The sequence below is a fragment of the Panthera uncia genome, chromosome D1, assembly GCF_023721935.1.
Source record: "Panthera uncia isolate 11264 chromosome D1, Puncia_PCG_1.0, whole genome shotgun sequence".
In the NCBI taxonomy this organism is placed as follows: Eukaryota; Metazoa; Chordata; class Mammalia; order Carnivora; family Felidae; genus Panthera; species Panthera uncia.
The window spans coordinates 52,600,613-52,608,599 of NC_064808.1; the positions used below are offsets into that span (position 1 = coordinate 52,600,613).

General features: G+C 40.2%; 1 pseudogene; it reads right to left on the reverse strand.

The window, feature by feature from the left end:
- Positions 1–4,075: 4,075 nt before the first annotated feature.
- Positions 4,076–5,023, reverse strand: LOC125936984 (olfactory receptor 52B4-like; annotated as a pseudogene).
- Positions 5,024–7,987: the final 2,964 nt, after the last annotated feature.

The window sequence follows — 7,987 nt, forward strand, 5'->3', positions numbered from 1 at the left end:
CAAAGACACAGGAGAATGGAATTCTGCCTTCAGATTGCAACATGGTATTTCTGCGTGAGTTGCCAGCCTTCTAAACCAAAACCATAACATCAGCTCTTTTTTTCATGAAAAGGAAGAAATAAAACTTTATTTTTCTGAAAACAACATGGCTGTACATATGCAGGAAAAACTACAGATAGAATCTACAACAACAACAAAGCTACAAGAACTAGTAAGTGGAATAAGGTAAAGCTGCAGGATGAAGGTCAACATATAAATCAATTGTGTTTCTACAGATGTAGAATTCAATATTGTTTGGCAACTTTGGAAAACAATGCACATTTGGAAAAGAAAATTTTTTTAAATACCACTTATAGTAGCTTCTCAAAACAAACTTCTGAGGGACTAAACACACAAACAGCAAACAGCAACAGATTCATTGATGCAGAAAACAAACTGGTGTTGCCAGAGAGAAGAGGGGTCTGGGGATGGGAGAAATTAGGTGAAGGGGATTAAGATGTACAAATTGCCAGTTATAAAATAAGTAAGTCACAAGGATGAAAAGAAGAGTTTGGCAACTGTCAGAAGAAAATCACTGCCCAAGATTCATCTTATGTAATTCTCCAGTCTAGGGTTAGAGAGGGAAGAGAAGAAGACACAGAGAGGTACCCTGATCTAGTTCTCAATTCTGTGGGGAGAAAGTTAACCAAGGCCCCAAAGACGCTGATATTCAATGACATATTAGAGACTTTGGAAGAAACATGTACAAAAATCACATTCATGCAATTTCACTAGAAACAGCAACACCTGGAGTCATTTGACTAGTATCTTACCTGCTTCCATAAACTGGTGCTAAAGCTTACTCCATCCATGGAGAGGATTGCTAACAAAAAAAGAATGCCAGCTTCCACATCAAAATTATTTCTGCTTGAACAGCAAAGGCAGCCTAAACCCAGCAGAAGAAGAGAAATAATAAAGATCAGAGCAGAAATAAACAATATAGAATCTAAAAAAACTGTAGAGCAGATCAACGAAACCAAGAGTTGGTTTTTTGAAAAAATAAACAAAATTGACAAACCTCTAGCCAGGCTTCTCAAAAAGAAAAGGGAGATGACCCAAATAGATAAAATCATGAATGAAAATGGAATGATTACAACCAATCCCTCAGAGATACAAACAATTATCAGGGAATACTATGAAAAATTATATGCCAGCAAATTGGACAACCTGGAAGAAATGGACAAATTTCTAAACACCCACACTCTTCCAAAACTCAATCAGAAGGAAATAGAAAGCTTGAACAGACCCATAACCAGCGAAGAAATTGAATCGGTTATCAAAAATCTCCCAACAAATAAGAGTCCAGGACCAGATGGCTTCCCAGGGGAGTTCTACCAGACATTTAAAGCAGAGATAATACCTATCCTTCTCAAGCTATTCCAAGAAATAGAAAGGGAAGGAAAACTTCCAGACTCATTCTATGAAGCCAGTATTACTTTGATTCCTAAACCAGACAGAGACCCAGTAAAAAAAGAGAACTACAGGCCAATATCCCTGATGAATATGGATGCAAAAATTCTTAATAAGATACTAGCACATCGAATTCAACAGCATATAAAAAGAATTATTCACCATGATCAAGTGGGATTCATTCCTGGGATGCAGGGCTGGTTCAACATTCGCAAATCCATCAACGTGATACATCACATTAACAAAAAAAAAGAGAAGAACCATATGATCCTGTCAATCGATGCAGAAAAGGCCTTTGACAAAATCCAGCACCCTTTCTTAATAAAAACCCTTGAGAAAGTCGGGATAGAAGGAACATACTTAAAGATCATAAAGGCCATTTATGAAAAGCCCACAGCTAACATCATCCTCAACGGGGAAAAACTGAGAGCTTTTTCCCTGAGATCAGGAACACGACAGGGATGCCCACTGTCACCGCTGTTGTTTAATATAGTGCTGGAAGTTCTAGCATCAGCAATCAGACAACAAAAGGAAATCAAAGGCATCAAAATTGGCAAAGACGAAGTCAAGCTTTCGCTTTTTGCAGATGACATGATATTATACATGGAAAATCCGATAGACTCCACCAAAAGTCTGCTAGAACTGATACATGAATTCAGCAAAGTTGCAGGATACAAAATCAATGTGCAGAAATCAGTTGCATTCTTATACACTAACAATGAAGCAACAGAAAGACAAATGAAGAAACTGATCCCATTCACAATTGCACCAAGAAGCATAAAATACCTAGGAATAAATCTAACCAAAGATGTAAAAGATCTGTATGCTGAAAACTATAGAAAGCTTATGAAGGAAATTGAAGAAGATATAAAGAAATGGAAAGACATTCCCTGCTCATGGATTGGAAGAATAAATATTGTCAAAATGTCAATACTACCCAAAGCTATCTACACATTCAATGCAATCCCAATCAAAATTGCACCAGCATTCTTCTCGAAACTAGAACAAGCAATCCTAAAATTCATATGGAACCACAAAAGGCCCCGAATAGCCAAAGTAATTTTGAAGAAGAAGACCAAAGCAGGAGGCATCACAATCCCAGACTTTAGCCTCTACTACAAAGCTGTCATCATCAAGACAGCATGGTATTGGCATAAAAACAGACACATAGACCAATGGAATAGAATAGAAACCCCAGAACTAGACCCACAAACGTATGGCCAACTCATCTTTGACAAAGCAGGAAAGAACATCCAATGGAAAAAAGACAGTCTCTTTAACAAATGGTGCTGGGAGAACTGGACAGCAACATGCAGAAGGTTGAAACTAGACCACTTTCTCACACCATTCACAAAAATAAACTCAAAATGGATAAAGGACCTGAATGTGAGACAGGAAACCATCAAAACCTTAGAGGAGAAAGCAGGAAAAGACCTCTCTGACCTCAGCCGTAGCAATCTCTTACTCGGCACATCCCCAAAGGCAAGGGAATTAAAAGCAAAAGTGAATTACTGGGACCTTATGAAGATAAAAAGCTTCTGCACAGCAAAGGAAACAACCAACAAAACTAAAAGGCAACCCACGGAATGGGAAAAGATATTTGCAAATGACACATCGGACAAAGGGCTAGTATCCAAAATCTATAAAGAGCTCATCAAACTCCACACCCGAAAAACAAATAACCCAGTGAAGAAATGGGCAGAAAACATGAATAGACACTTCTCTAAAGAAGACATCCGGATGGCCAACAGGCACATGAAAAGATGTTCAACGTCGCTCCTTATCAGGGAAATACAAATCAAAACCACACTCAGATATCACCTCACGCCAGTCAGAGTGGCCAAAATGAAGAAATCAGGAGACTATAGATGCTGGAGAGGATGTGGAGAAACAGGAACCCTCTTGCACTGTTGGTGGGAATGCAAATTGGTGCAGCCGCTCTGGAAAGCAGTGTGGAGGTTCCTCAGAAAATTAAAAATAGACCTACCCTATGACCCAGCAATAGCACTGCTAGGAATTTATCCAAGGGATACAGGAGTACTGATGCATAGGGGCACCTGTACCCCAATGTTTATAGCGGCACTCTCAACAATAGCCAAATTATGGAAAGAGCCTAAATGTCCATCAACTGATGAATGGATAAAGAAATTGTGGTTTATATACACAATGGAATACTACGTGGCAATGAGAAAAAATGAAATATGGCCTTTTGTAGCAACATGGATGGAACTGGAGAGTGTGATGCTAAGTGAAATAAGCCATACAGAGAAAGACAGATACCATATGGTTTCACTCTTATGTGGATCCTGAGAAACATAACAGAAACCCATGGGGGAGGGGAAGGAAAAAAAAAAAAAAAAGAGGTTAGAGTGGGAGAGAGCCAAAGCATAAGAGACTGTTAAAAACTGAGAACAAATTGAGGGTTGATGGGGGGTGGGAGGGAGGGCAGGGTGGGTGATGGGTATTGAGGAGGGCACCTTTTGGGATGAGCACTGGGTGTTGTATGGAAACCAATTTGACAGTAAATTTCATATATTAAAAAATAAAAAATAAAAAATAAATAAAAAAAGGTACAAAGTTTCAGTTACGCAAAATAAATATCTTCTGGAGATTATAAAAAAAAAAATTATTTCTGCTTTGTAAACAATGCATAAACCACCTGGTCCTGGATCTGTTTGGTCTTTATCCCATACATGATGGGATTTAGCATAGGAGGAGCCATAATGCAGACACTGGCCAGCAGAACATGAATATGGGGTGTGATGTGGCATCCAAACTGCTGAGTAAGTGTTGTAAAGATCCCAGGTCCATAAAAGAGGACAATGACACGGACATGGGAGCCGCAAGTATTGAGAGCTTTGTGACAAGCATCTCCAGAAGGGATGCAGACGACAGCGTGGAGAATCAGCACATATGAAATAAAAATTAGCACGATACCTAAGACCACTGTTGACATTAGGACAAAACCGCATACCAGATGTTTAGTCATATGTCATTACAGGAAGCACGGGCCAAGACAGTATGCTTACAGGCTGTGTTTGGGAGGATGCACTTTTGCAAAAAGCCAATCTTTTCAGAAGAAACGTTATAGGGAAAATTGTACCATAACTTCTCAGAAAGATAGTCAATCCAACTTTCCCAATCAGTGCACATGTAAGAATAGTGGTGTATCTCTGTAGGTAGCATACGGCAATGTAGCAGTCAAACTCCATCACCAGCAAGATCCCTGACTCAGAGATGAAGGTGGTATGTATGAAGAAGAGCTAAGTGATGCAGCGATCCAGAGAGATTTCCCCAGCACGGAACCAGAAGACGCCCAAGGCCTGAGTTACTGTGCACGTGAAGAGAACAACGTCTGCTCCGGCCAGCATGCAGAGGAAGAGGTACATGGGTTCGTGGAGGCTGCACTTTGTGAGGATAATGCAGATGAGCAGGCTGTTCCCAAGCAGGGCGATGACATAGGAAACGAAGAAGGGGATGGAAACCCACACATGCTGGTCCTCAAGGCCAGGAATGGCCAGCAAACAGAAGACCATGTGACTAACAGCAGTGTGGTTTAAGGTAGTCATGCCTGGATCAGACAAGTTTCCTATTAACAGAGAGGAAAATTCAGTTCATACACCAAGATTGTTTTTGCTGTTACCAGCAGCTTTTCACATTTATCTAATTCTATTCCATTCTGAAGATGCCAGGAACTATGATACTAAAGGTAAATAAGATGATTTGTTCAAGCAAAGGGGAAAAAAAACAGAGAGAAACAAACCAGGAAAGAGACACTTAACTACAGAAAACAAACTGAATGTTGACAGAGGGGAGGTGGGGAGGAGGTGGGTGGGGAATAGGTGAAATAGGTGATGGGGATTAAGGAGAGCACTTGCTGAGATGAGCACCTGGTGTGTATGGAAGTGTTAAATCATGGAGCACCTAAGTGGCTCAGTCGGTTAAGCATCCGACTTCGGCTCAGGTCATGATCTCATGGTTCTTGAGTTTGAGCCCTTCGTCAGGCTCTGTGCTGACATCTCAGAGCCTGGAGTCTACTTCAGATTCTCTTTCTCTGACCCTCCTCTGCTCGCGCTTTGTGTCTCTCCCAAAAATAAATAAACATTAAAAAAAATTTTTTTTTAAAGGAAGTGTTAAATCACTGTATTGTACACCTGAAACTAATATAACACCGTATGTTAACTGGAATTTAAATAAAAACTTTTTAAAAATAAAAAATAAATTTTAAAAAAGATGGTTTGTTTTCTAAATAAGGTCCTAAGCTCATAAGAGACATTTACATTAATTAAAATTATTAAGTTGACATATTAGTTTTACAAGTAAATTTTAGTATGGAAACACAATGGAAGTAATTCTCATTGTTTATATTTGTAATGGTTTTAAGAATGACTTCATATCTGAACTTAGCCTTGAAAATAAAGTAGGATGCCATCAGGTTGAGGAAGTATCAAGTAATGAATGGGGGAAAGTCATCTGGGAATTCAAGAAGAAATGCTTGGCCCACAAATGCAAAATATGTTTAAAGCAGCTTTCAGCTCTGTGAGGCTGTGATGCGGCAAATTTGGAGCAGTTAGAAAAAAAGATGGCAACAAAAGTAGACTGACTCTGAAAGTAAAGGGGATGAACTTCATCAGTTAGGAAAAAAGATCAGCCATGAACAGTTTTGAAATTGGAAAGCATTTTGGATATATTTATCTAACAATTATGTGGAAGAGAGAAGTGATGGAAAAAGAGAGCAAAGACTGGAATTTGATGAAGTTTGCCCTAGTGAGAGAAATTCATGTATTGATGAATTACTATTGCAGTGAAGTAAGATCAAGAAAGTATCATCTTAAAGTAGCTTCACATTTTTCGGCAGTGATATGAAAATGTTACTTACTACACACCATTCATTTCTTCTGCCAACACAGGCTAGTAAGGACTGTCACCATCCACTGTTGCAGGGACTACGGCCAGAGTCGCAAAAGATGAGTCTGCAAACAAACTGCAGTTAACTGAAGGTCCTTGTACTAGAGTCGGAATGAGGCCCCGACTCCAGAATGAAGGTTCTTTTTATTAGGATAATTGCTAAAGACTACGTGCATAAAGTCAGCTAAGCAAGTGTGTTAATCAATCTAATGGTTTAGCTTTTCAAGGTTGAATTTCGAGTTAATTGGTTTTTATAACACTAGGAAGGGTCAGGTGTAAAGGAGGATCCGGCCTTGGACAATGTTAATGGCTCTAGGCTTTCTGAGCCGCAGCTGTGTAAACATGTCCTAAGGTTTTGCACCTTCTCCAGCCCTTCCCTTTTGAAGTCTTTTCCTTTGATGCTTCTCTCCTGCATCTCCCACAATCCACTTCTTAGAACAGAAATTTCAGCCTCAAAAATATCATTACAACTCAAAGCACAGAGCTGGAAACTTTTCAAAATTTCCTGGACGTAATTTCCTCATCTTTGAAATGGGTTAAGAAAAAGAGACCTTTCTAAACAACTGGAAGTGAGATGCCCTCCCGACCTGGGGCAGGTTCAAGGGGTGAGCGCAGTGGAACAAAGACAGCCCCCCAACAGGCAGCCATATCCTACCCCCTTCACCACAGGGTCAAGACCAGGAATAATACTACAAAGTCTTCATAATTACTTATCATTGAAACTCCACCCGCTTTTGCTATTGCTTCATTGCTAATGTCTCTAAAAAGAAAAGGGGTAAATTTTTGGTGAAGACACAGAACACTGTGTCCTGAATCCAAGCCAGGAGAAGTGTGAGAAGCTGAGAGATGGCTTTGTTGTCCAGTGTCCTACAGAAGAAAGAACCAGGTGCTAACATGGATCGAGGCAAAGCAGGACTGTGAGGACTGGTAGAGAAGACAGAAAAAGAAGTTATTGTCTTCATCATTGTATTCACTCCATGTCTGCTCAGTGCCTTGCACGTAGTAAGTGCACATGCAAATAATAGCCTCGCTTCCAGGTTTGTTCTCCTCACCTATAAATTTAACATCGAGGGGGTGCCTGGGTGGCTCAGTTGGTTGAGCGACTAACTTTGGCTCAGGTCATGATCTTGTGGTTCACGAGTTCAAACCCTACATCGGGTTCCATGCTGACATCTCAGAGCCCAGAGCCTACTTCAGATTCTGTGTCTCCCTCTCTCTCTTCCCCTTCCCTACTCATGCTCGCTTGCTCTCTCTCTCTTTCTCTCTCTCTCTCTCTCTCAAAAATAAATAAACATTTTTTAAAAATTAATTTCCAGACCAGGAAAATCCAGTCCTATTTTCATTGCTATATTGCCCCTGAGAAATGGCTAACACTGTCCTGAAAATAAAATCACATGAACAGAGCCCCCAAGAGGCTTGTGAAGTTGTGCGTGGGTGGACAGCAGCTACCACTAGGTCAGTCTGTGGCCACACAACTATAAGAATAAATAGGGATGGGGGGAAAGCCATCCTACTGGAGAAGTAGATAGAAATCGAAATTGCTATGAAAATGCCACTGGGGGTGATGGACAAATGTGTGTGCCACTATACTGGCAAAGGAATAGCAGGGAAAAGTGATGAAGGGAAAGAA